General features: G+C 45.0%; 1 non-coding gene across 1 annotated transcript; it reads right to left on the bottom strand.

The window, feature by feature from the left end:
• Positions 1-9,040: 9,040 nt before the first annotated feature.
• On the bottom strand, positions 9,041-9,115 carry Trnap-cgg (transfer RNA proline (anticodon CGG)). The gene has a single exon. It is a non-coding gene; the product is annotated as a tRNA-Pro (tRNA).
• Positions 9,116-27,695: the final 18,580 nt, after the last annotated feature.

Below are 27,695 nucleotides of genomic sequence, written 5' to 3'. Positions count from 1 at the left end.
ATCGTGACGATGGCACTGCGGGAAGTTCAAATTTTGGCGGGAAATAGGTCGGTTGGGCTATCTCTCCAAATATATGGGGAGAGACAGACACTAAGTTACAGACGTGTGAGGGCTTCCCAGCGAAAGTCCTGCAATGTAGTCGGAACAGCAGGTACGCCAACTGTGGGAAACTCACAATAAACCTTTTCCTTTGACAGCAGGAGCCCACTGCTGACTGAGTTTCTGGAACACGACGTCACAATCAATGCCAAAGGAAAGGAAGATGTTTTGCAAAAATTGAAGCATTCGATCAAGTCCAAAAGCCCAGGAATCTTGACGCACGGCGTAATTCTGTTGCAGAATAATGGCTGACCACAGGTCGTCAATGTTGTTTCGATTACCCTTCAGAAGTGTCACAGGTAGCCCCTACTCATCCTTGGGTGGGCGATTGTGAAACAGCCACCCTAAGGCCTAATCTGGCACCCTGTAATTACCACCTCTTCAGTAAACTGCTAAACAGTGGGTCAAAGGCGCTGGTCCTGTCTTCAGTCGTGCGGTTATACAGTCCTTAGTTTCACAGTAGTATAAGGCGACTGAAATGGACGGAGATGATGTCACAAAATTACATTTTGTCTGTCAAGAGTGTGTCAAGATATGTAAAATCTTTGGAGGTAAGGAAGTAAAATGCATGACAAAAAAAAATACATTATGGAATCCTTTTCGGAGTGGTCCTCGTAAAAATACGGCCACCCGAGGCTACACGGCAAATCAAGCATGAGATATTTACACAACCATTTTGTACGAGAGGGTTGCCGATGGGCAGTTCGTAGAAGCGCACTCACTGCATAATTATTTCTACGTATGCACCTAACATAACAAGCGAATCCCCAGGGAGGCGTGTGCGTGCGGCCGGCTTGTTCGACGCTCGCGGGTCTGCGTGCCGATAAATCCCACTCTCTCATCGACAGTCGCCATCCGTCGCTGAGCGAACGTCACTTCGCCGCCGGATTTCCGTTAAACGCGATCAGCCATCAATAACAGTCACCTGCAGCGAGCGCACGCTGGCGGCGACACGGAATGAGTCCAGCACTGGATGTGTAACTCGTCATGTTTCCTGTCTTGTACATACATAACCGCTGAACTACGTACCAAACACGGTGACGAAAATGGGAAGTCTAGCTCCTTGAAGCAACAGTCGACACGAATCACACTTTGTTGAGATGTTCGCCACATAACGGCCATTGAATGATTAAACTAAGACTCCGTTTGGAGGTGATGTCCGTCATCAGCAATGGTATTATGTGTGGCCATACCAGGTAGAAGAAGACTGAGAAGTGTTGTTAGGCTGTTTCTCTAATAGATCTGTCGTATTTTCCATGTGTTTTGCTAATACATCGCAATTTTTCGTTCGTCTTCCGCACAACATTTGCTACTCGATCGTTCCATGTTAAGTTGTTCGTAACTATAATCCTAGGTATTTAGTTGCACTGACAGTTCCTAGATTTGTGTGGTTTATGAAGCAACCGAAATCAGGAAATTCTCTCCAGCTACAAGTGCTATTTACATTCGTGATTTGTAGGATAGAAATGTGAAAGCAGTAACATAATTATACAGGTAATTTGTTTGTTTGTGATATTACATTCGAGTATTTCTCATTTACAAACAAACTGGAAATGCGTAACCTCGTGGCATATACCCTGGTCTAATTCCAGCCCCACCCCAACCTGCGCGATATCGGCTATCGTTGTGTAGTCACAACCCATCACGAGCACAGTTCTCGCAATGCCTTACTGAAACATTTACTTCTTCAACCCACGCTCCCAGTCCAGCTGTGCGCCTCCGACAGGAATACAACTTGTACACGATCTTTTCCTACGGCTCATTCCCTTTCCATCGGAATTTCTTAGCCCGAACTTGTCGTTGATCTCCAGTCGAGCTACAGCAACTTCAGTGTCAGTAACATCATTAGCATTACGCCTCTAAATTACCATCAGCATCACATTGATACATCGTCACACCAACGTATCTCTTTCCAGTTCATCAAACGCGCACTCTTTATGATCCTTTTTCTTTAAGATTGTTGTAGTCATTACCTATACGAATGTAGAACACGTACATCAGTGCAGCCAGCTCGCCCGATATTGGAACGAAATTGTGAAAATGCAAAAACGGGTATTTGTGATTTTTAATTGTTGTCATTGAGAATACTCAAACTTGAAATGCAAATAAATTTCTGCGGTAAGTGATAGTTAGCATAACCGTATTAAACATTTACATAAAGGCAATTCACATCAAGCCACCGGCAACGATCTGAGGTGAACTTAGCATGGACTGCCTGCTTCGTATTTCGTTCACTGGGCTTCTTTGTCTAAGAATCACGATGTACTTACAAACTGGCACAGTATCAGTTTGACACATAGTCAGCAGCAACTCTGCAGGCATTCAGTGGCGGCTTGCGTGTAGGCACTGTGGAAATGTAGCACCTGCTATTTCCTTCCACTTTATATAATCAATAGCGTTTAATACAACGAATTCTTTATTTACATTTGTACAATGTACACAGACAGCAAAACTTGCAACAGCAAGAAGGAGTTGTCCGATGTAAACGAAAGCTGGTAGGCGTGTTGGTGCATCTGGAAGATTGTGTCCGCTCTGACGTCGCGGCGGTCGCAGAAGAGAGTCGCCGGTAGCTCCACTGTGAGGATGCAAATCAGTTTTACTTTAAATACGCGTCGTAACGGCGGTGAGCGATAATTATCTCTCAGACTGGACGTGGTGAGCTCATGTTGGTCACGAATGCCTTTAAGGGGCTCCGGAGCGCCCTATACTTGCAATGTTAAAATAACGTTAATAACGCTGAATGTGATCAGTTGTAGAATGAGATTATAACTCTGTTTCCAGCTGTTCTTTCCGATTACTTTTCTTTCAAGTCTTTTGTGAGAAAGAAAACTTGAACCGTGGCCCTCTATCCGCAAGAAATAATGTCTGTGACTATAAACCATAGGGTTCACGAAAATTTGTAACCTTTAAAAATTCATTCATCAGTAACAGATTCAGATCAAACCACTGCAGAGGCAACAGTAATTTAAAATACCTGAATGATGTTAATTTCAAGTTTTGGTTATTCTAATGAAATTATACCTCATGCTGAAATAATTTGCAACCAAATGCACTCTCAATAAATTAGTGTATTTAAAGGTAAAGCACATATAACAAATTTCGTAAGTGTTTTTTTAGGATTTGCCGACTGCCTTTCCGCAGTGGTAACGCCGGTTCCTGTCACATGACCGAAGTTAAGCGCTGTCGGGCTGGGCTAGCACTCGGATGGGTGACCATCCGGTCTGCCTGACGCTGTTGGCAGGCTGGGTGCACTCTGCCCTGAGGAGCTACTTGACTGAGGAGTAGCGGCTCCGGCCTCGCAAAGTGACACACGCCCGGGAGAGCGGTGTGTTGACCACATGCCCCTCCACATCCGCATACAGTGACGCCTGTGAGCTGAGGGTGACACGGCGACTGGTCGGTACGGTTGGACCTTCGTGGCCTGCTCGGGCAGATTTTAGTTTAGTTTCATTTTAGGATTAAGAAAGTCGAAGTTGTGTGAGAATCCTTCAAATACACCCATGCCAAAAGCGAGGGAAGCGCGTGATAATGGACAAATACTCTTCCAATGAGCACACAGTAGCTGCTAAATTGTTCAACAAGGAATGCTTCATTCAAGAATGAACAACGTATAGAAGACGTAGCACTGACCACTGAACTTATCTCTAGAATGACAAAGAAAAGCTTGAAATTCAGCAAAAAGTGTTCTATTGTGGGTCTGATATTCACAAATATTACAGATGTTGTTTGTGAAATTACGAAACTTATAGAAAGTGTTGTTAACAGTTCCCGTGACTACACGAGAGGTAGAATGTTCATTTTCAACGCTGAAAAAATAGTAAGTTTACGAAAAATCACCACGAATTCGAAAAGACTAAATACGCTTAAAGCTCTTTCGGTGGAGAAAAATGTTCTCAGCTGTCATCATCCAGAGAATAAGGAACAAATTTTCCATATTTTCGCACAAATTAAAAAAATAAAAAGAAGAAACATTTAAATGCTTAGATCAGACTAGAACTGTAACAATTTAGGTTCAAGTGAGTAAAAATGTTTGATTCTGTTCTTTTGGGATTCTATCAAGTTTCTGAAAATTCTGTTTTTATACACGTTCGTTTCTGTTTACATCATATCTAAACTGAGGCTAAAAATTTTCTGGGTCAGGTCCCTCACTCTTTTTAGCTACGAGCTGACAGTGCAAATATAGTTCAGTAAACCTCCTCTGCCATTCTCATGTCAGGTGTCTGATCTTGCCCCTAAATACCCTGAACCCTGGGCACTGTCACGGATCGGGCGTGTCTGGTCCAGCGGTACGGCGTCACTGTATCGCCTACTGCACCAGCAAAGCGATATAAATAACAGTAAATGGTGTCAGGTCTACTGTAGAGGTTACTTTAGCTGGCATAGAACTGAGGGTCAGTACTGGTCGTTAGGTTATTCATTCCTTGGCGTCAGACGTCTGAAAGCAAATCAACAGCGGTTATGGGGTGCGAGCAGATCACGTGAAGAAAAAGCTAGTCTAGACGAGCCATTTATAGTAAAATCTTAGTCGACCAAAACCTCTGCAAACTACCGAAAAATTTCAAATAATAAGGAGAAAAGGAACATGTACTGGACGGAGATTCGAGGCGAGGGTGTACTGGTTAGCGGTGAGAGGTGAACGCTGACATGGAGTTGCCTTCCTACCCACAGACTCATCTGTCTAAGCAAAGCTACAATGCCAAAAATAGTGCATTCGAGTGGCTGTTTCTTTCCATTGCGTACGCATTTTTGTGCTATGGCGACTAAACGGGAGCATGTTGTGATTACTTTCGCTGACCAGCTAGCTACTACCCATGAAGCTGAGAAAGGAATTTTACTGAAAACGTTGCAGCTAACTACGGAGTTGGTGCTTCTGTCGATTCAGAATGGGTGAAGTCGTGATCTAAATTTGTAGAGTAATCTGTGGGAAATCCAATGGGAAAAACAGTGAACACTTCCGAGAAAAATAGATGCCTTTTCCGTCTTGAAACTGCAAAAAGAAGCTAAAATATTGGTTGTTGCTAGGCGAGGAAAGAAAAGACTTTTCTTCAAGCAGTGGGTGGTTAATCGGTTTTAGAAACAGATATGGCATTCCGCAATAGAATGTGTGTGCACTAAAGTTATTTGCAGACCCGGACGCGATATGTTTTCAAAACAGAATTTGGAGATTACACCCAAGGCTACACTAAGCATCGATTTTATATTTTACAATTGCCTGAAACGGAAGTTAATTTCAAGATGTTGTCTCCAAAACCTTTCAGCTCCCTCAAATGAAACACCTGCTTCAGGACACAAAATGAAAAAACAAACGCTTCCGGTACACGTAGACTGCCCCTAATCTGTTTCGGGAAGTTATTCTTGATCAACGGTATTTTTGGATAACTTGTGAACTCATTGCCAGATGGTTTAGTGATCAGTTCGTAGCGAAAGTTGATAAGTTGTAACTAAAAAGGTCTGCTTAACAAAGACATCGCATGATTTCTCAATGCGCCTACATGTCATTGCGAGTTAAAAAGTTGCGATATTGTTGTGCATTTTCTTCCCCCAAGTGTTACGTCTCTATCTGTCACTGGCTCAAGGCATAACAGCATTTAAATGGCGCTACCTGGAGATGTTTGTGAGAACGATCCTGCAAAATAGCGACATGCAAAAAAAGAATGCGAATGATGCGATGAGGGAAATAAATATGAAATACATAATTTATTGGTGACTGCAGGCCTGATAATTCAAAGCAGAAAATCTTCATAGGTGCTGTAGAAAGTTGTATGAGTGGCATGAAGAAAGTGATTCGTAAAATTTTGAGAGCTTGACAGATATTGTGAGGAGAATTCGCGGGTAAGGAGACATGGATACTTGCGATGTAGATGAATGGGTAGTGGCGGACGATTCACAAGAAATAACGGACCAAGAAATTGTGGAAACAGTGTTCCAGTGAAACAACTGACGCTATCGAAGAGGCGAAGTAGATAGTGTGAAATACAGAGTCACAGCGGGGATGGTTTTCGAGTACTGGTGGTAGGTCTGTATTAACAATTTATCTTTCAAAAACCTACTTGGTATAGTATAACACAGAAATCAGAGTACGTGTCTTGTTTTTATAGCAGGTTTCTCCAGGATTTGTTGAACAATGGATTGTGTCAACGGCAGCCGTTGTCCTTCTAATGAAACTATGGCGGGACATTGCTGCTGGCAAACAAAAATTACCGACTTTTTTGAATGAGTGATTCGCATGCAACAAACTACTGTATTACGTACACCGTATTGCATACGAATGTAACGTAATCCTAAAAAGGTAATTGTTACTTTCATAAAGAACGTAAGTATAGCCTACAAAGATATTTTTGAATTCGTTTGATCTTCAAAACTTTTTAAAAGTACTTACTGTAATTACAATACAAAGTACTGCAGTACATCTTAGAGGTTCATGGGCTAACCAAAGAAACTGTTACCCAAAACGTCTTCTCCTCCTTTAATTCGGTTGTACTGTACAATACCAATCGACAAACACGGGGCACAGTAAACCGGCCCCAGTTGCAAGTATCCTATTTAACGGTTTCCACGGCCAACAAAAATTTGATTTTCAATGTTTCATACAATTACTGACGGAAATAAAAAATTTTAAATGTTGTTACAATATGTCGTTAAGACGTATAATCTTACGTTGCAAGTCAAACACAGTAAGACAAGTACACTCATGCTCGTAATTAAGGATAATTGGAGAATGTGGTGCCACACAACGTGGCACTCCAAAAAACTTGCGCTAATAGCATAGGCACATAGGCAACACACACGACACAGATTTGTAAGTCCACAATATTGGTGATAAGTTGAGAAAACCGTCCCGGAACAGAACACATGTGCTACAAAGCGCCACTGTTTCCTGCGCATGTACCCCGGCATCAGTATGGGATATGATCACCATGCACACGTACACAGGCCGCACAACGGGTTGGCACACTCTGGATCAGGTGATCGAGCAGCTGCTGAGTTATAGCCTCCCATTCTTGAACCAGTGCCTGTCGGAGCTCTTCAAGTGTCGTAGGGGTTTGAAGACGTGCAGCGATACATCGACCAGGAGTATCCCAGACGTGCTCGATGGGGTTTAGGCCTGGAGAACAGGCAGACCACTCCATTTGTCTGATACCTTTTGTTTCAAGGTACTCCTCCACGATGGGAGCTGGGTGGGGCCGTGCGTTATCATCCATCAGGAGGAAGGTGGGAGCCACCGCACCCCTCAAAAGGCAGACATACTGGTGCAAAATGACGTCCAGATGCACCTGACCTGCTATAGTCCCTCTGTCAAAGACATGCAGGCGTGTACGTGCACCAATCATAATCCCACCCCACACCATAAAACCACGACCTCCATACAGGTCCCTTTCAAGGACATTAAGGTTCCTGGTTCACGCCAGATGAAAATCTGGCGAGAATCACTTTTCAGACTATACCTGGACTCGTCAATGAACATAGCCAGGCTTTACGGGCTCTCCTGTGACCAGGGGTTAGTGGAATGCACCTTGTAGGTCTCCAGGCGTCTGTTCAGTCGTCTGTAGACTGTATGTCTGGAGATAACTGTTCCAGTGCCTGCAGTAAGGTCCCTAGCAAGGCTACCTGCAGTACTCGGTCGCCGTCTACGGGCACTGGTGGAGATATCGGTCTTCTTGTGGTGTTGTTCACTGTGGACATCTCGTACTGTAGCGCCTGGAAACGTTTCCTGTCTGCTGGAATCGTTGCCATAATCTTGAGATCACACTTTGTGGCACACGGAGGGCCCGTGCTATGACCTGCTGTGTTTGACCAGCCTCCAGCCGCCCTAGTATTCTACCCCTCGTAACGTCATCAATATGTGTTCTTTGAGCCATTTTCAACATACAGTCACCATGAGCATGTCTGACAACTTCTGTACGATTACTCGCTGCACCGTACTCTGACATGCAGCAGCACACCTGAGCGTATGTGGACTCCTGCCAGTGCCACTGTGTGACGACCTGTAGGGAATCAGTCTACCAATGCCATATAGATTTCATATGCTTTCCATTGTGTGTCAGCCTAGTCAGCTGTAACTAGCTATGACGTCAAAAATATTGTGCAATACCATAAAAAGTAAAGTAAATAATCTGAATAGTTAATAGCATGTCAGAAGTGATGTTAAAATGATAATGTGTTAAGTTTCAGTTTAGTAACTTTAACAGATTTCGAAATTTGGATGTTTTTCGTTAAAAACATCAGTGCAACAGGAAGGAGCTAGAAACTTCAAAATTTATATTGGGATTTTTCCAGAATGAGATTTTCACTCTGCAGCGGAGTGTGCGCTGATATGAAACTTCCTGGCAGATTAAAACTGTGTGCCCGACCGAGACTCGAACTCGGGACCTTTGCCTTTCACGGGCACGTGCTCTACCAACTGAGCTACCGAAGCACGACTCACGCCCGGTACTCACAGCTTCACTTCTGCCTGTATCCGTCTCCTACCTTCCAAACTTTACAGAAGCTCTCCTGCGAAGCTTGCAGAACTAGCACTCCTGAAAGAAAGGATACTGCGGAGACATGGCTTAGCCACAGCCTGGGGGATGTTTCCAGAATGAGATTTTCACTCTGCAGCGGAGTGTGCGCTGATATGAAACTTCCTGGCAGATTAAAACTGTGTGCCCGACCGAGACTCGAACTCGGGACCTTTGCCTTTCGCGGGCACGTGCTCTACCAACTGAGATACCGAAGCACGACTCACGCCCGGTACTCACAGCTTCATTTCTGCCAGTATCCGTCTCCTACCTTCCAAACTTTACAGAAGCTTTCCTGCGAACCTGCAGAACTAGCACTCCTGAAAGAAAGGATACTGCGGAGACATGGCTTAGCCACAGCCTGGGGGATGTTTCCAGAATGAGATTTTCACTCTGCAGCGGAGTGTGCGCTGATATGAAACTTCCTGGCAGATTAAAACTGTGTGCCCGACCGAGACTCGAACTCGGGACCTTTGCCTTCCGCGGGCAAGTGCTCTACCAACTGAGCTACCGAAGCACGACTCACGCCCGGTACTCACAGCTTCACTTCTGCCAGTATCCGTCTCCTACCTTCCAAACTTTACAGAAGCTCTGCTGCGAACCTAGCAGAACTAGCACTCCTGAAAGAAAGGATACTGCGGAGACATGGCTTAGCCACAACCTGGGGGATGCTTCCAGAATGAGATTTTCACTCTGCAGCGGAGTGTGCGCTGATATGAAACTTCCTGGCAGATTAAAACTGTGTGCCCGACCGAGACTCGAACTCGGGACCTTTGCCTTTCGCGGGCAAGTGCTCTACCAACTGAGCTACCGAAGCACGACTCACGCCCGGTACTCACAGCTTCATTTCTGCCAGTATCCGTCTCCTACCTTCCAAACTTTACAGAAGCTCTCCTGCGAACCTGCAGAACTAGCACTCCTGAAAGAAAGGATACTGCGGAGACATGGCTTAGCCACAGCCTGGGGGATGTTTCCAGAATGAGATTTTCACTCTGCGGCGGAGTGTGCGCTGATATGAAACTTCCTGGCAGATTAAAACTGTGTGCCCGACCGAGACTCGAACTCGGGACCTTTGCCTTTCGCGGGCAAGTGCTCTACCAACTGAGCTACCGAAGCACGACTCACGCCCGGTACTCACAGCTTCACTTCTGCCAGTATCCGTCTCCTACCTTCCAAACTTTACAGAAGCTCTCCTGCGAACCTAGCAGAACTAGCACTCCTGAAAGAAAGGATACTGCGGAGACATGGCTTAGCCACAGCCTGGGGGATGTTTCCAGAATGAGATTTTCACTCTGCAGCGGAGTGTGCGCTGATATGAAACTTCCTGGCAGATTAAAACTGTGTGCCCGACCGAGACTCGAACTCGGGACCTTTGCCTTTCGCGGGCAAGTGCTCTACCAACTGAGCTACCGAAGCACGACTCACGCCCGGTACTCACAGCTTCACTTCTGCCAGTATCCGTCTCCTACCTTCCAAACTTTACAGAAGCTCTCCCGCGAAAGGCAAAGGCCCCGAGTTCGAGTCTCGGTCGGGCACACAGTTTTAATCTGCCAGGAAGTTTATATTGGGATTACTTTTTCATTGTAATTTAATGGAAACACCATGCTGGATCTCACAAAATAATATTTTGGTTGAAATTCATGATTATCTGTTTTTGTGTCCTAAAAGTACAGAAGCAACATAGATTAAGTTAGTGATTAGACAAAGCTAGAATGTTTAGATTTACGTTGAATGTAGATACGCTATAATAACAAAGATGTGAGAAGTTTCCAAAAGGTAGCCATAAAATTATAGCTGTAGCGTCTCTCCAAAGGGCACGTTCAGAGCTCATCTCTTGCATGCAGTGCAACTAAAATAATTCTATCGCCAAAGGTATTTAACCTAGCCACATCAGAATTTTATTATAGATACTTACCTGTGTGCTGATTGCACAGTTAAATTGAGAGCTTCATCGGCCTTCAGCGAATGAGTCAATTAATTATTTAGGAAGTTGAAGTGGTACTCTACTAGCCCCAGCGGCTAGTCAGGAAGGCAAATTTTGTCGGCTGTGCCTTCGGTGGTCCGCACAGTGGCTGTATAAATAAGAGTGCTGCGAGCTAGAGTCAGGCCCCAGTTCTCTTCTAGATTCGTACCAACGCGCACTCCATGCTGGAAGCCAGGTCGAGTCTGTGTAGTTGCAAGGAACAGCCTTGGATGCTGTATTACGTAACTCGGTATGCACGTAACATTGAATTCGCATTGTGGTAAAGTGTTAATTGTGGAACGACCTCAGTGATTTATTCTCAGTTTTCGTATGTCGTATTTTCACGTGTCGCCGCAGGACATACCTTGTACCATTACTAGCGTGGCGTTTGATGAGTATTAACATCAAATTTTGTTGAGCATTCATTTTGAACATTTACACTGATAACGATTATCGAACAGTTTCATTATCTAGGAGTAACAGGATCCGCGCAACAGACTCTGAACAGCTCTGATACTATAAGAGCTGACAGTAGCATTGCTTGGGTACACTTTTGTCTGGAACTTTATGCTTTATCGTTTTCAGAATATAGTGAAAATGCTTATAGTAAACTGCATTTTCTATGAATCCCAGACATCATCCTCAATCCTCAGCGTAATGAACTTCAGTGATCAAATAACTCTATTTCTCCATCAGAGTGGGCACAGTGAACTTTAATTATAAGCATCACGTTTTTGCTAATCAATTTTCTGGTTGCCAACATTGTAGTTAGAGAGCCTGTGCTGTGAACGGCAACAACAGAAAAATTTCCACCCACCACCCCGCAGACCGCAGGTCAAATGCAAAAAATGGTTCAAATGGCTCTGAGCACTATGGGACTGAACTTCTGAGGTCATCAGTCCCCTAGAACTTAGAACTACTTAAACCTAACTAACCTAAGGACATCACACACAACCATGCCCGAGGCAGGATTCGAACCTGCGACCGTAGCAGTCCCGCGGTTCCGGACTGCAGCGCCTAGAACCGCACGGCCACCGCGGCCGACCAGGTCAAATGCACCGCATGGTGATTCTGCGAGGTGATTTAAACTGCCCACCAGAGTGTTGTTTCACCATGTGTCAGCATTATCCTTAATTTATGAACATGAGTGTGTTACGGTTAGAAACTGTGTATTCTTCTTGGGATGGCATAACAGATCGAGAGCAAATACCAAGAATAGATTCATTCAGTATATGAGCATGAACGCACTTGGCACGTTCCAATACAACTACCACAGCACTTCAAAGATTTAGGGAATTCTTTTTGGCTGAGCCCACCACAAATAAAAAAAATATATATTAATCATTGAATTTTTGCTGTTCGTGTAGTAAGACTGACACATCAGGCATGACGTTTCAGTTCATTACGTATTTACTACAGACTCTATTCACAGACAGCATCCACATATACGACTGAATATAGCTCCATAATTATATCACTGTACGGCGCACAGCTCAGGAGAAATCACGCGAGAAACACTGAGAAGCGAGGAAAACTGGTTTATCCTTCAAATGGAGCGCAAATTGCCCAGACTATACTCTTGCAGTGTCTGATAGTGAGAGCACTCAGCGACACCCAACCATCTATAAACATAATTCCAAACATTTTCTGAACTTTCTCTCGCTCATATGCTTAAAGTCTAATAATGAGCACATCAACTCACTTGTAAAGTAATTAAAAACCTTGATGCTGTTTTATACCCTTTAAAAAATCTGTATTTTACAGATATACAGTAAACCTAACTAAACCATTGTTTTTGTAAGCAGCTGTCCTGAGACTGCTTTGACATTACACTGTAACCTAGTCTACGTTCTGCTGTTCATTTCTTATCTACTTCAACATTAATTTGAACAAAGTTACTGTACTCAGTTCGCGGTGTTGGTCTACTATTTCTAACCTCCATCTCTACGTTCCATTATGAGATGAACTATTTACCGATGTCACAGATCTGATGCTGCAGCCCTCTCCTCACAATTCGATTCATAAACACGTTAATAAGTAACTCCTCTAACCTTCTGTAATCTGTACCAGCTTGTTACAGGGTCATTTGTTCTCCCAGCTCGCCTACGTGGATTGAGTCGCTTATGCACTCCTGTGGGGTATTGTTCAACCTTGGATGGTAACTATTTATATATTCATTTATTTACACGTCAAGTTCCGTAGGACCAAATAGAGGAGCAAATCTCCAAGGTCATGAAACGTGTCAGTACATGAAATTACAACATAAAAGTAATAACAGATAAAAATAGATGTTTGTTAACGCAAAAAATTCAGACAATAAGTTTAAGTAAACGCAATCAGCAATACAATAAGGATCAGCTAACTGTTTCAAGAAACTCCTCGACAGAATAGAACGAGTGACCCATGAGGAAACTCTTCAGTTTCGATTTGAAAGTGCATGTATTACTGCTAAGATTTTTGAATTCGAGTGGTAGCTAATTGAAAAAGGATGCAGCAGTACTCTGCACACCTTTTTTGCACAAGAGTTAAGGAAGTCCGATCCAAATGCAGGTTTGGCTTCTGCCTAGTATTAACAGAGTGAAAGCTGCATATTCTTGGGAATAAGCTAATATTGTTAACAAGAAATGACAGTAAGGAATGTATATAATGAGAGGCCAATGTCAAAATACCCACACTAATGAAAGGGTCGACAAAAGTTTCGCGAACTTACACCACTTATTGCCAGAACTGCCTGTTTCTGAGCCCGAAACATCCTTTTAGAATGGGAAGAGCTACCCCAAAATATAATACCATACAACATAAGCAAATGGAAATAAGCAACATAGACTAATTTTCGCGTCAAACGATCACTCGTTTCTGATAGCATTCGAATAGTAAAAATGGCAGTATGAAGTCTTTGCACAAGATCTTGAATTTGCGCTTTCCACGACAGCTTACTATCTATCTGAACACCTAGAAATTTGAACTTTTCAGTTTCACTAATCACATGTCCGTTCTGTGAAATTAAAACGTCAGGTTTTGTTGAATTGTGTGCCAGAAATTGTAGTCTTACTTTGACTTAGCGTTCGTTTATTTTCTACAAGCCATGAAGTTAGGTCATGTACTGCACTGTTGGAAACCGAGCCAATGTTGCACACAACATCATTTACTACCAACCTGGTGTCGTCAGCAAACAGAAATATTTTAGAGTTACCTGTAATACTAGAGGGAATATCAATTATATAAATAAGGAACAGGAGTGGCTCCAACACTGATCCCTGGGGCAACCCACACTTGACAGTATCTCACTCATACCCCACATCACAGCTGTTATCAACATTGTGAATAATGACCGTTTGCTGCCTGTTGCTAAAGTAAGAGGTGAGCCAATTGTGAGCTACTCCTCGTATTCCATAATGGTTCAACTTCTGGAGCAGGATTTTGTGATAACACAATCAAATGCCTTACTTAAATCAAAAAATATTTCAAGCATTCGAAACCTTTTGTTTAGCCCATCCAGTACCTCACAGAGGAAAGAAAACATAGAATTTTCAGTAGTTAAACGACTTCTGAAGCCGAACTGTACATTTGGTAGCAAATCGTGTGATCTAAAATGATCAATTATTCTTACATACACAGCCATTTCAATAACTTTTGCGAACACTGATGGCATAGAAATAGGTCTAAAATTATCTACATTATCCCTTTGTCCCAGGGCTAGCATGTGCAGCCCAGTACTTTAATATTCTGCTAGACACCCCATCATAACCACGAGAGTCCTTAGTCTTCAGTGATTTAATTATTGACTCAATCTTCCTCTTGTGTGTATCACAGAGGAGTACTTCAGACCTCAATCTCTGAAAGGCATTTGCCATGAAAGTTATATGATTTCCTGTAGAAACTAAATTTTTATTTAATTCACCACCAATGTTCAGAAAATGATTGTTAAATACTGTACATATATCTGATTTATCAGTAACAGAAATATTTTTACTGTGAACTGACTTTATATCGTCGACCTTGTGCTGCTGACCAGACACTTCCTTCACAACTGACCATATGGTTTTAATTTTATCCTGTGAATTAGCTATTCTATTTGCATACCACATACTCTTTGCCTTCCTAATAACATTTTTAAGCACCTTACAATTCTGTTTGTAATGGGCTACTGTAGCTTGATTGTGACTACTTCTAACATTTTGATATAATTCCTGCTTTGTTCTACAAGATATCCTTGTCCCACTAGTCAGCCACCCAGGCTTCCTATTACTGCTACTACCCCATTTAGAACGTTCTAATGGAAAGCAACTCTCAAAAAGCATGAGAAATGTGTTAAGGAAAGCATCGTATTTACCATCTATGTTATCGGCACTGTAAACATCCTGCCACTCGTGTTCCTTGACAAGGTTTAAAAAATTCTCTATTGCTGTTGGATTAACTTTCCTACATAGTTTGTAATTAAATATTACATTGGTTTGAGTGCAAAAGCCATTTAGTGTTAAAATTTGTGCATCATAGTCTGAAAGGCCATTCACGCTTTTACTAACAAAATGCCCATCTAGTAATGAAGAATGAATAAAAATATTGTCTATGGCTGTGCTACTGTTCCCCTGCACCCCAGCTAGAAAAAAACACAGTGTGCATGGGGTCATATGAATTTAGGAGATCTACCAACATCCTTTTTCTTGCACCATTATATACAAAATTTAGGCGGAAGGAGTTTTCAGTGGCACAGAGAGGACCAGTGTTGTCGTACAGTTCTTGAGCACCAGGTTTTTCGCCAGTGTTGTGGATTAAATTCCAAACCTCTTTCCAGTGTCTCATGAAGTAAGGGCACGTGACACTCTTCATGGGGATCTGTGTGTCTCATGGGGTCATTGTGAGTGTGTGAATTCCTAAGGGACCAAACTGCTGAGGTCATCGGTCCCCAGCCTTACACACTACTTAAACAAACTTATACTAAGAACAACACACACACCTATGCCCGACGGATGACTCAAACCTCCAGTAGGAGGGGCTGCACAATCCGTTACATGGCGCCTCAAACCGCGCGGAACCTCCGCGCGTTATCGGGACGTAGGTGCATGTATGGTAGGCTTTATCGTGTCGCCATACAACACAAATATGATCCAATGATACATAAACACATATTTTAAAACCATACCGCCTATATTCGAGAGACACACGTAACACACAAGTTCCACATTTCGCGAGGGAAAGTTTCAACGTATGTGAAGGAAGAGAAGACTTCCCAATTAGGCAGCTCAGCCTACCCCTCGGTGTCTCCAAGACAGTCATGTATTACAGTTTTACTCTTGTCTATTCCCTGTTTCTAATGTTTATCATCCACGTTGTAACACCATGTAAAACGATACTGTGTAAGATTCAATTTATATTCGATATTAAAATAATTATCTCTTTCTTCGGGAAATATTTATCGCTATTGCCAGCCAACATTTCACATCCACAAACACCATGCTACGGTAAGAAATGGATGGGGCTGAAACTCTTGAAACCAGAATCGTGCTTACTACAGATGTTGGTAGCAAAAGCCTATCTATGGTAAGTCACGGACTGGATTTAAACTCTTGAAACCAGGTTAAAGCTAACTGCACATGGCAATAATGAACACTGTTCCACAGCATATAATGGGTGGGATCAAAACTCTTCGCCATTGACATGTGCAGCAAGCTCAAATCTAGTTTCAAGAGACTGAATCCCATCCGTTACATACCGATGGTGTCTGCGACAGATGATGACATGAGCCTTAGGCCGTGTCCTACATGAGCGACAGAAGCGAGCGACAGCGAGCGACTTCTGGATACCCAACACTCCAGCGTCATGTAGCAGCATCGGGCGAAGAGCTTGCACGCCCTGCGTGCGAACGACTGTCGTGCCGCAAGATGGCTGCTCTGAGCCGACCAGTTGTTTCTGTAAAACGGCGTCCCTAACCTGTAGAATACTGTAGTTGGAGAGTAAGGCGACAAAATTAGGTTTACTAAAGAAAATAAAGCAAAAAGGAATGCAGTGCATGAAAATTACAAAGGGAGAAATCTCAATGGAGAATTTCATAAATATCAACTACGAAGATCACCAGACAAATTCTTCGAATACACATGAATGAGCAGAGGAGCATTCGACTATCTCATCAGTAAATTAAATACAAATATTTTTTAGATGATTAACAACTTTTAACAGCCAATAAATGCGGAGGAATGACTACTAAATGGCTAACAACGCTAAATACAATCGTAAGTACGCAGATTGATACCTCTGGGCATAAGCAGCTGTGATGTAGGGGTAGCGTATACATTTGATGATTAAGTATCAGCCAGAGGTCCTGGGTTCGATTTCGAGGCGTTCTCATATTTTTACTGACTCAGTTACAATTCTGTATACTAAGTTTTACGTATACTGTTTATACTGCATCGCTAAGTATATTTTTAAGGTCTTGCCAAAGAACTTGATCTTCACATCTATCCCAAAATATCAACACATTTAATTCCTTATAAATTACAATTAACCATGAAATGTTGCTGATATTTAATGTTGAGAAAGTAATTGATCAGCAGTCAATGTGAAGGCCAAGCATTTCAATTACTGTAAATGGTTTGTAAAAGTAAAGCTTAGAAAATTTTTGAAAAGAAAGTCAAACGTTTTTTATAATGATTTGTCTAAAAGCATGAAATAAAAAATATTATGGAAACGTTTGGTGCACCTCATTTTCTGTTCGTGATTTAGAGACCGTTTCTCTTATCTACTTATTTCTTTTACACAAATCATTTCATAAAATATTTAACTGATTTCTTTCATTTTTTAATTTCAAGTTTTATTCTGTAAGCATGTTACTGACTCCTCGTTTACCTTCCTAACGTATTTGATTCGAAGGAAGCCTTTTTGACAATTAAATACCGCACCAATGTATCTTTTTAAGTGCAAAATAGGTAGGTCTTGAACAGATGAAATTTTTGACACTTTATTTACAGCAGCTTTCCGTCAAATATTCCAATTTTCCCTCAGCTTCGTAATTAAGTTTTCGTTAATTACCTTGATTACATTCAAGCAGTTAAATATTTTCATGCAAAACTAGACCTCATGCTGGTCACTTTGATACCTCGTTTACCTGTTTCTCTCCCTTTGTTTGGCTATGAAAATTTGGACAAAAGCTCATGGTGTAAGTTATAGGAAGTCTTGTTTTCGCTCTGCTCACGCCATTACAAAAACGTATCGAGTGTTAATCATATGATAAAGTAGTCCTTTCTGTGTGCTGACATTTTCAAAATTCGTCGTTTCGATATCTTGAACCTTTTATGAGATACGGCTATTTTTACGACCACTTGATTCCCGAAGCGCAGGAAAGGTTCGGACGCGCCGAGAGCGACCCGTCAGCGGATATAACAACCAATATCTCAAGAATGAAAAGAGACACCATTACGCTCTCAACGTTAAATGCAATTTAGATATATTGATTACATTTCATACGCAATAATGTATGCCCTTAAATGAGCTATACGGGAAGTCTACACAATGTGATTTGCAAATGCTTAAGAATTTCGTGCAGCCACGTACTCAATTTCGTGCAGTCCAGTAACTATGAGGAATAACGAAAATAAATCAGACCTTTATCGTTTAAAGGTATGAAGCTTTAGGTTGCGCAAGAATCAAATTTCTTCACCGAATAGTCTTCTTAAAATCGGATGTTAAGTAATTCATAGCTGCCGTCGCGTCCGCTCCACTGCTTTGCCGAGAAGACACGTGGCTGTCGCTCTGTGTCTCGCGTGCTGCAGCGGCGAGACTCAAACGTCGCCAGTTGCAGCAGCCGACAGGCAGCGACACAGTTGTCGCTCACGTAGGACCCTTCCGTAACTACACCTGCGGTTGTGTTTTGTCACCTGCAGCTGTCGCGCGCTGTCGCTCTCTCCTGTCGCTCACGTAGGACAAGGTCTTAGAGGTTAACATTTATTTTCACTCGTTTTATTAATGGCTACTGCTGTGTTTTCAGCTCCTTTATCCACTTGTAAATGAATTTAAGATGGAAATTGCAATCGTGGAAAATGAAATAAACAATACAGTGTGAAGTGTTGGCAGAAGAGCCAACACCGTGTTGCTAGAGGAGGCCGAAATGCACGCGTTTAAATACACGCAGACTGGCGTGAGATCTGGAACAGGACAATGTCTTGAGAATTGCAATAAAGTACGAAAATCTTGTAATACTTAACTTTAATCCATAATCGGTGTACATCGCTCTTGTACAGATATAATCTCCATTTCAATATACACTGGTAATGGCGCCTTGCTAGGTCGTAGCAAATGACGTAGCTGAAGGCTATGCTAACTATCGTCTCGGCAAATGAGAGCGTATTTGTCAGTGAACCTTTCCTAGCAAAGTCGGTTGTACAACTGGGCGAGTGCTAGTAAGTCTCTCTAGACCTGCCGTATGGTGGCGCTCGGTCTGCAATCACTGACAGTGGCGACACGCGGGTCCGACGTATACTAACGGACCGCGGCCGATTTAAAGGCTACCACCCAGCAAGTGTGGTGTCTGGCGGTGACACCACATTCCTCCCCCGCAAATCGGCGAACGGATGTGTTATAAGGCTTCCGACCGCCGTGGGGAGGACCCCATGTTGACGTATGCGACGAGGTGGGGAGCCTATCAACAGGAGAGGCTGTGCCACCCGCACCCGGCCATTCGGTCCGAGGGGAGCTAGGAAACGCCTGAAAACCTAGTCCAGGGTGCACGCCAACATGCGGTGTATGCGCCTGTAGATAGACAGGAGGGGCCGAAGGGTCGACCTCTATGGCGTCGGGGTACCCGACGGGCGAAGACGACATCTGGTCCAGAGCGGGCAAGAGTTCCATGTCGGAGGACAGCTGGTCACAGGAAGCGATCGGCGGTGCGTGACCCAGGGAGGCGCTTGGCGGCTGCAGCGACGCGTCCACTGCGGGCGGCGCCGGCGGGCTAACAGGCGGCGGCGGCGGCGCGTCGCCATGGGGCAAAATGGAAGGCAGCGTCGGTAACTCCTGGGACCGAGGCGAGCCAGTAGATGTGTCCCCAGGGCGCTGACCGGACGGCACCGTCGCTGAAAGCAGACGGGGAGCGGCAGAACCCGTGCGACGACAGAGGCGCAGCTGATTGAGATGCCGACGCACCTCACCAGAGGCCCCCAAAACCAGATACATAGCGCGGCCGAGGCAGCGAAGAATGCGCCCTGCGAGCCAACGCCGTGAACCTCGATAGTTGCAATAGTATACAACGTCGCCTGGAGCAAAAACAGGTGGCTGCCGCTGCGCAGGAACCTGATGCGGCGGATGCAGCAAAGACATCAAAGTTCGATGAGGACGACCGTGGAGCAACTCAGCCGGCGAGCGACCATCTCGGGGCTGAGAGCGATACGAAGAGAAGAAGAGCAATAACGCGTCCTCCCGAGATGAGACTCTTTCAACTTCAACATCTGTGACTTGAAAGTCCGGACCAATCGTTCAGCGGCACCGTTTGAGTGAAGCGAAAACGGCGCGGATGTCAGATGTTGAAAACCATTGGCCTTGCAGAATGACTGAAATTCTGCGGACATGAATTGTGGGCCATTGTCGGAAACAATAGCCTGTGGAAGACCTTCAATGCAAAAGATAGCGGATAACGCTTGGATAGTGGCAGATGACGTCGTGGAAGTCATCCGGACAACAAAAGGAAAATTACTGAAGGAATCTACCACAACCAACCATCGAGCATTCCAGAAGGGACCAGCAAAATCGATGTGTAAGCGTTGCCAAGGGGAAGTGGCTTTTGGCCATGCAAAGAATTTCCGCGGTGGTGCGGATTGTTGTTCGGCACACGCCATGCAAGAAGAGCACATATTCGTAATCGCAGCATCGATTCCGAACCAAGTACAGTGCTGACGAGCAAGTTGTTTCGTTCTCACTATACCTCAATGTCCTTGGTGGAGAAGCCGTAATACAGAGGACTGTAATGAACGTGGGACCACGACCCTGGACTGATCATTATCAGAACGCAACAGCAAAACACCACGTCGTACAAAAAGTCTCTCCTTGTGAGCAAAAAATCGGCGAACCAACGTATCCTCGATCCGTGACTTTGACAAGGGCCATTGTGTAGCAACAAAACGCAAAACGGTAGCAAGGACAGGGTCAGCAGCTGTGGCTGTAGCGACACGACGAAAATCAATCGGAAACGATTCGACCACGTCATCGGTTTCCGAATCAATGAACATGCAAGCAAGTTCGGAAGAATCGAATGGTCTATCCTCAGCAACAGGCAAATGGGACAACGCATCGGCGTTTCCGTGCTTAGCAGTGGACCGATACAAGATATCGTAGCGGTACTGCGAGAGGAAAATTGACCAGCGAATGAATTTCTGCGCTGTACGTGGAGGTATAGGCTTGTTCGGATGAAAAAGCGATGTCAAAATGTTTGTGGTCCGTGATGATGGTAAATTGACGACCATACAAGAAATCATGGAACTTAGTAACACCAAAGACGAGAGCCAAAGCTTCTTTCTCGATCTGTGAATAATTTCTTTGCGCAGACGAGAGAAATTTGGACGCAAAGGCAATAGGGCTATCATGGGGTCCATCTTTGTGCGCAAGCACAGCACCGATCCCAAAATCCGATGCATCTATCATCAGCAAAAGGGGTTTCTGGGGATCGAATGGCGTAAGGCAAGTATTGGAAAGCAACGCCGATTTCAACTGGCGAAAGGCGCGTTCGCATTCCGTCGTCCAGACGAATGGAACACCTTTACGGCGTAAGCGATGAAGCGGAGCTGAAATGGAAGAGGCATGGGGAACATATTTGTGGTAATACACTCCTGGAAATTGAAATAAGAACACCGTGAATTCATTGTCCCAGGAAGGGAAAACTTTATTGACACATTCCTGGGGTCAGATACATCACATGATCACACTGACAGAACCACAGGCACATAGACACAGGCAACAGAGCATGCACAATGTCGGCACTAGTACAGTGTATATCCACCTTTCGCAGCAATGCAGGCTGCTATTCTCCCATGGAGACGATCGTAGAGATGCTGGATGTAGTCCTGTGGAACGGCTTGCCATGCCATTTCCACCTGGCGCCTCAGTTGGACCAGCGTTCGTGCTGGGCGTGCAGACCGCGTGAGACGACGCTTCATCCAGTCCCAAACATGCTCAATGGGGGACAGATCCGGAGATCTTGCTGGCCAGGGTAGTTGACTTACACCTTCTAGAGCACGTTGGGTGGCACGGGATACATGCGGACGTGCATTGTCCTGTTGGAACAGCAAGTTCCCTTGCCGGTCTAGGAATGGTAGAACGATGGGTTCGATGACGGTTTGGATGTACCGTGCACTATTCAGTGTCCCCTCGACGATCACCAGTGGTGTACGGCCAGTGTAGGAGATTGCTCCCCACACCATGATGCCGGGTGTTGGCCCTGTGTGCCTCGGTCGTATGCAGTCCTGATTGTGGCGCTCACCTGCACGGCGCCAAACACGCATACGACCATCATTGGCACCAAGGCAGAAGCGACTCTCATCGCTGAAGACGACACGTCTCCATTCGTCCCTCCATTCACGCCTGTCGCGACACCACTGGAGGCGGGCTGCACGATGTTGGGGCGTGAGCGGAAGACGGCCTAACGGTGTGCGGGACCGTAGCCCAGCTTCATGGAGACGGTTGCGAATGGTCCTCGCCGATACCCCAGGAGCAACAGTGTCCCTAATTTGCTGGGAAGTGGCGGTGCGGTCCCCTACGGCACTGCGTAGGATCCTACGGTCTTGGCGTGCATCCGTGCGTCGCTGCGGTCCGGTCCCAGGTCGACGGGCACGTGCACCTTCCGCCGACCACTGGCGACAACATCGATGTACTGTGCAGACCTCACGCCCCACGTGTTGAGCAATTCGGCGGTACGTCCACCCGGCCTCCCTCATGCCCACTATATGCCCTCGCTCAAAGTCCGTCAACTGCACATACGGTTCACGTCCACGCTGTCGCGGCATGCTACCAGTGTTAAAGACTGCGATGGAGCTCCGTATGCCACGGCAAACTGGCTGACACTGACGGCGGCGGTGCACAAATGCTGCGCAGCTAGCGCCATTCGACGGCCAACACCGCGGTTCCTGGTGTGTCCGCTGTGCCGTGCATGTGATCATTGCTTGTACAGCCCTCTCGCAGTGTCCGGAGCAAGTATGGTGCGTCTGACACACCGGTGTCAATGTGTTCTTTTTTCCATTTCCAGGAGTGTAATTAATTTTTCCCAGCACACTCTGTAGCTGCTTCAAATTCTGCGGCGAAGGCAAGTCTTGTATGGCACGGAGGTGCTCTGGACTGGGATGTATGCCTTGGGCATTGATTACATGTCCCAGATAGGGTAAGTCACGAGCAAAAAACACAAATTTGTCCTTCCGCAAGCGAAGACCATTTTGTCGCAAGACCTGAAATAATGTTCTGAGATTGGCTAAGTGTTCTTCTTCTGTCTTTCCGGAGATCACAATATCGTCCAGATAGTTTGCTGCAGTAGGGACCGAGGCACAAACAGTTTGCAGATATTGCTGAAACAATGCAGGGGCGGATGCACACCCGAATGGCAGTCTTTTGAATCGGTACAAACCAAGATGCGTGTTAACCACCAAGACGCGCTGGGATTCGTCGTCCACTGGTATTTGCAAGTACGCATCCGCTAAGTCCAACTTCGAAAAATATTTACCCGGGCACAGTTTGTCAAAAAGATCCTCTGGGCAGGATAACGGAAAAGTTGCAATCACTAGTTGTGGATTCACTGTTGCCTTGAAGTCCACACAAAGTCTGAATTTTCCGGAAGGTTTTGGCAAAATTACTAAGGGTGATGCCCAGAGAGAAGCCTGCACACGTTCAATTACACCTTGTGATTCCAAATCGTGTATTGTTCTTGCGACCTCACCACGCAATGCGTGGGGAACATTGCGCGCTCTGAAAAATTTCGGTTGCGCGTTTACTTTCAGTTCCAAATGCGTTTCATAGTTCTTAGCGCAACCAAGGCCCGGTGCAAAAATGTCTGCAAATTCTTCACATAGACTAGAAACACTGGCTGAAGGCACAGTCTGGTTCACTGATAGGACCTGATTGACTATAGACAAGTTAAACAACTGAAATAAATCTAAACCAAACAAGTTCACAGCAGAAGAAGAACGAAGGACGTAAAATGACACAAGTTTTGTTTGTCCCTTGTATGTTGCAAGAAAGCTGCACTGTCCTAACACAGGGATATTTGACCGGAATAGCTAGTTAACTTAACATTTGCGGCACGCAACGGAGGTGTGCCCCGTTGTTTGTACGTGTCTTTATTGATCAATGAAACTGCAGCTCCGGTATTGAGCTGGAATGGTATCACGTGACCATGAATGTCCAAGTCTACAAAATGTTTATTGTCCTACTGACGACAAGAGCGACTGTCTCGTGCAACGTGAACTGACACTGGTACAGAATCACTTGCGACCTGACGGGATTTCCTGCGATGTCGACGCACACTAGTTGTGGGACGAACACATTCGCTGTTAGAAAGAGCGGCACTGGGTGGAGTGGAATTAACTACATGAATTTCCATGGGCGACGGTTCACGAGCCTGAGTATTCTTGGTTCGATTCCGATTCCGGCGCGAAGCAAAGGGCCTGGAATGGTTGTTGGTGTCCGATTTAAGCTTTTTCTGGCAAACACTCTGAACATGTCCTTTTTTAGTACAGAAAAAGCAGATAGCTTGGCGTGACGGGCAATTCTCACGCGAATGTCTAGTAGCACACCGCAGGCATGATTTTAGCACTGCATTCGCTTGCTGGCGCGGCAAACGTAGCGGAGAGCTTGGCGGCAGCTACGCGGACGAGCGCGGAGGGTGTTTACTGTTCCGTGCAGCGCGCCCGGCTGGCCGGTTAATGTGATACACGGCTGGTGAAGTTGCAAATGATTCCTGAGCAAAGTCAAGTGTGTCTTGCCAATCCAATATGTCGATCACTTGTTGAAGGGAGGGATTGACTAGTTTCAAAAGCTGTTCCCTTACACGAACATCAGAAACGTTCTCTGCAATTGCATCACGTACCATAGTATCTGAATAAGGGAGTCAACATTCACACTCAAAGGCACAATCCCTTGTAAGGCCTTGCAACGTCGCAACCCACTCCCTATTAGTTTGACCGGCCGTACGTTTTGTACGAAAGAACGTATACCTTTTTGCAACTACATTGACTGATTCTTTGAAATATGCATCTAATGCAGACAAAATTTCGTCGTAGGACAGAGTTGCTACGTCGCGTCGGGGAAATAATTTCACTATCACTCGGTACGTGTACACCCCGACGGATGCTAACAAAAAAGGCTGCCTTGAATTCTGTAGGCGGCGAGATGGAATCCAAATTGGCGTGACCAATCCGTCCAGCTTTTCAGTGCCACATCAAAAGGACGAAAAGGTGGTGCAACTGCGTGTTGTGGCTGCGGTAGCGGTGAAGCGGCGGCTGCCGCATCGTTTTGCATTGCACGTTGACCCTGGACGAGCTGTCCAAGGGCATCCAATAAGGCCTGTGTTTGCTGATTCTGCAAGCGATAAAATTCGCACAGTATATCTGGAGATTATGGCGAAGCCATGACACAAGTAATTTAAGCAAGAATAAAAAACAAGACCCTTTTGATACTCGACACCATATGAAGTGTTGGCAGAAGAGCCAACACCGTGTTGCTAGAGGAGGCCGAAATGCACGCGTTTAAATACACGCAGACTGGCGTGAGGTCTGGAACAGGACAATGTCTTGAGAATTGCAGTAAAGTACGAAAATCTTGTAATACTTAACTTTAATCCATAATCGGTGTACATCGCTCTTGTACAGATATAATCTCCATTTCAATATACACTGGTAATGGCGCCTTGCTAGGTCGTAGCAAATGACGTAGCTGAAGGCTATGCTAACTATCGTCTCGGCAAATGAGAGCGTATTTGTCAGTGAACCTTTCCTAGCAAAGTCGGCTGTACAACTGGGCGAGTGCTAGTAAGTCTCTCTAGACCTGCCGTGTGGTGGCGCTCGGTCTGCAATCACTGACAGTGGCGACACGCGGGTCCGACGTATACTAACGGACCGCGGCCGATTTAAAGGCTACCACCTAGCAAGTGTGGTGTCTGGCGGTGACACCACACAGTCAATATGATGTTATTTAAAAAATTCAATGAGATTGTGTTCTTACAAATGTAACAGCAGAAAATTTCGTTCTTCAGTCTGTCAATTGGGAAGCAGAGGCAGAGGTAGAATACACTAACTGTTTCTGTACACTTGCATCAGTGGAATACTGCAGCGAGTATCCTGTTTCATGAAAAAGGAGACGCCTGTTCAGCGATCAGGATACTGAAACGGTAATGTATACAGTTCTAAGCAGCTCCTGCGTTCTTTGAAATTTGAGTTCTTACATGCAGCTAGAATTCTGAGAATATTCCTCCTGTCTTACAGGTCTTGTAAATAATGTAGAACATTTCTCTTCTATTTTGTTCTCCGAAGGAGCTTAATAATTCTGGAGGAATTTAGTTTATTCCAGCTGCGTGGTTTAGACTTATGTATTAAAGTTCTTGGCCGCGCAGGATTAGCCGAGCGGTCTCAGGCGCTGCAGTCATGGACTGTGCGGCTGGTCCCGGCGAAGGTTCGAGTCCTCCCTCGGGCATGCTTGTGTGTGTGTGTGTGTGTGTGTGTGTGTGTGTGTGTGTTTGTGTTTGTCCTTAGGATAATTTAGATTAAGTAGTGTGTATGCTTAGGGACTGATGACCTTAGATTTGTGTTACAAGGATTTTTGATGGGACTTGCCTGTTTGCTTAATTTTTTTCCTTGCAACCTTGACTAATCCATCTTTGAAAGTACCGGTTCTTCAGTTATTATAAACGTTTCCGTTCCGGCGTAACGCCAAGCGCGGGCACATCGTCCAGGAACGTTACAGCAGAGGGGGCTGCGAGGCGACGTCAGCCAACAGGACGCTGACCGACCCCTCTGTAGGACCACAGCGAGAGGGTGGCGCCGTCTACACCAAGAGGATACACGCGCCGCGGCCCGAGTCGGAGTCCGGGTGGTCTACGACTTCTACAGCAGTGACTTGAAAACAGTACTCCTTCTCTTGTGCTACGAATTGTATCTACTGCAGAGAGTGCTTATGTTTCATGCCGCTCTTTGCTTGCGACGTCTCATTGAACATTTATCAAAGCAAGTATTGTCATTTATCTTACTGCAATAAACTTCACTAAGACGATTTGCTTGAATTGTTGTCTAGCGATCTGAGAAGGCAGGCTTCCTAGGCACCCTGTATCCGACGAGTGGGCAAGACACAACACGCTCCACTATTTCATTTTATTACTTCATAATGCTCCTTTGGAACTCACAAGTAATGGTTGTTTGAACTTCTCCATCTCTTGTATTATCTAATTCATTTTAATTTCTTCAATTTTATTATATATTTGATGACTAATAAACTGTGGTTGAAGACTAAATCTGTTAACTGAAAAATTTTGCGGTTTAAAATCTAGTTTCTTAAAATCTATCCTAAAATTATGTGAGCTACCAATGGATTCGGTGCCTCGTGGTATATTACACATGCAAAGTCTTATTTCGTGATGATTAAACTGATCTCAGTGCCAAATTCCTCCAGATTCCTCTCGTTTCCTTTCGCCCTAGTCCATGTTTCCCTATTATTTTGCCCTTATTTTGTCCTTCCCTTTCGTTTCCTACTATCGAAATAAAGTCCTCCATTTCAAATTCTTGTCTCACACTAGATACTAAATACACTCCTGGAAATGGAAAAAAGAACACATTGACACCGGTGTGTCAGACCCACCATACTTGCTCCGGACACTGCGAGAGGGCTGTACAAGCAATGATCACACGCACGGCACAGCGGACACACCAGGAACCGCGGTGTTGGCCGTCGAATGGCGCTAGCTGCGCAGCATTTGTGCACCGCCGCCGTCAGTGTCAGCCAGTTTGCCGTGGCATACGGGGCTCCATCGCAGTCTTTAACACTGGTAGCATGCCGCGACAGCGTCGACGTGAACCGTATGTGCAGTTGACGGACTTTGAGTGAGGGCGTATAGTGGGCATGCGGGAGGCCGGGTGGACGTACCGCCGAATTGCTCAACACGTGGGGCGTGAGGTCTGCACAGT

This window comes from Schistocerca cancellata, chromosome 6, assembly GCF_023864275.1.
Source record: "Schistocerca cancellata isolate TAMUIC-IGC-003103 chromosome 6, iqSchCanc2.1, whole genome shotgun sequence".
Classification (NCBI taxonomy): Eukaryota; Metazoa; Arthropoda; class Insecta; order Orthoptera; family Acrididae; genus Schistocerca; species Schistocerca cancellata.
The sequence above is the reverse complement of the archived record's forward strand: the minus strand, read 5'-3'. Positions and strand labels throughout refer to the sequence as shown.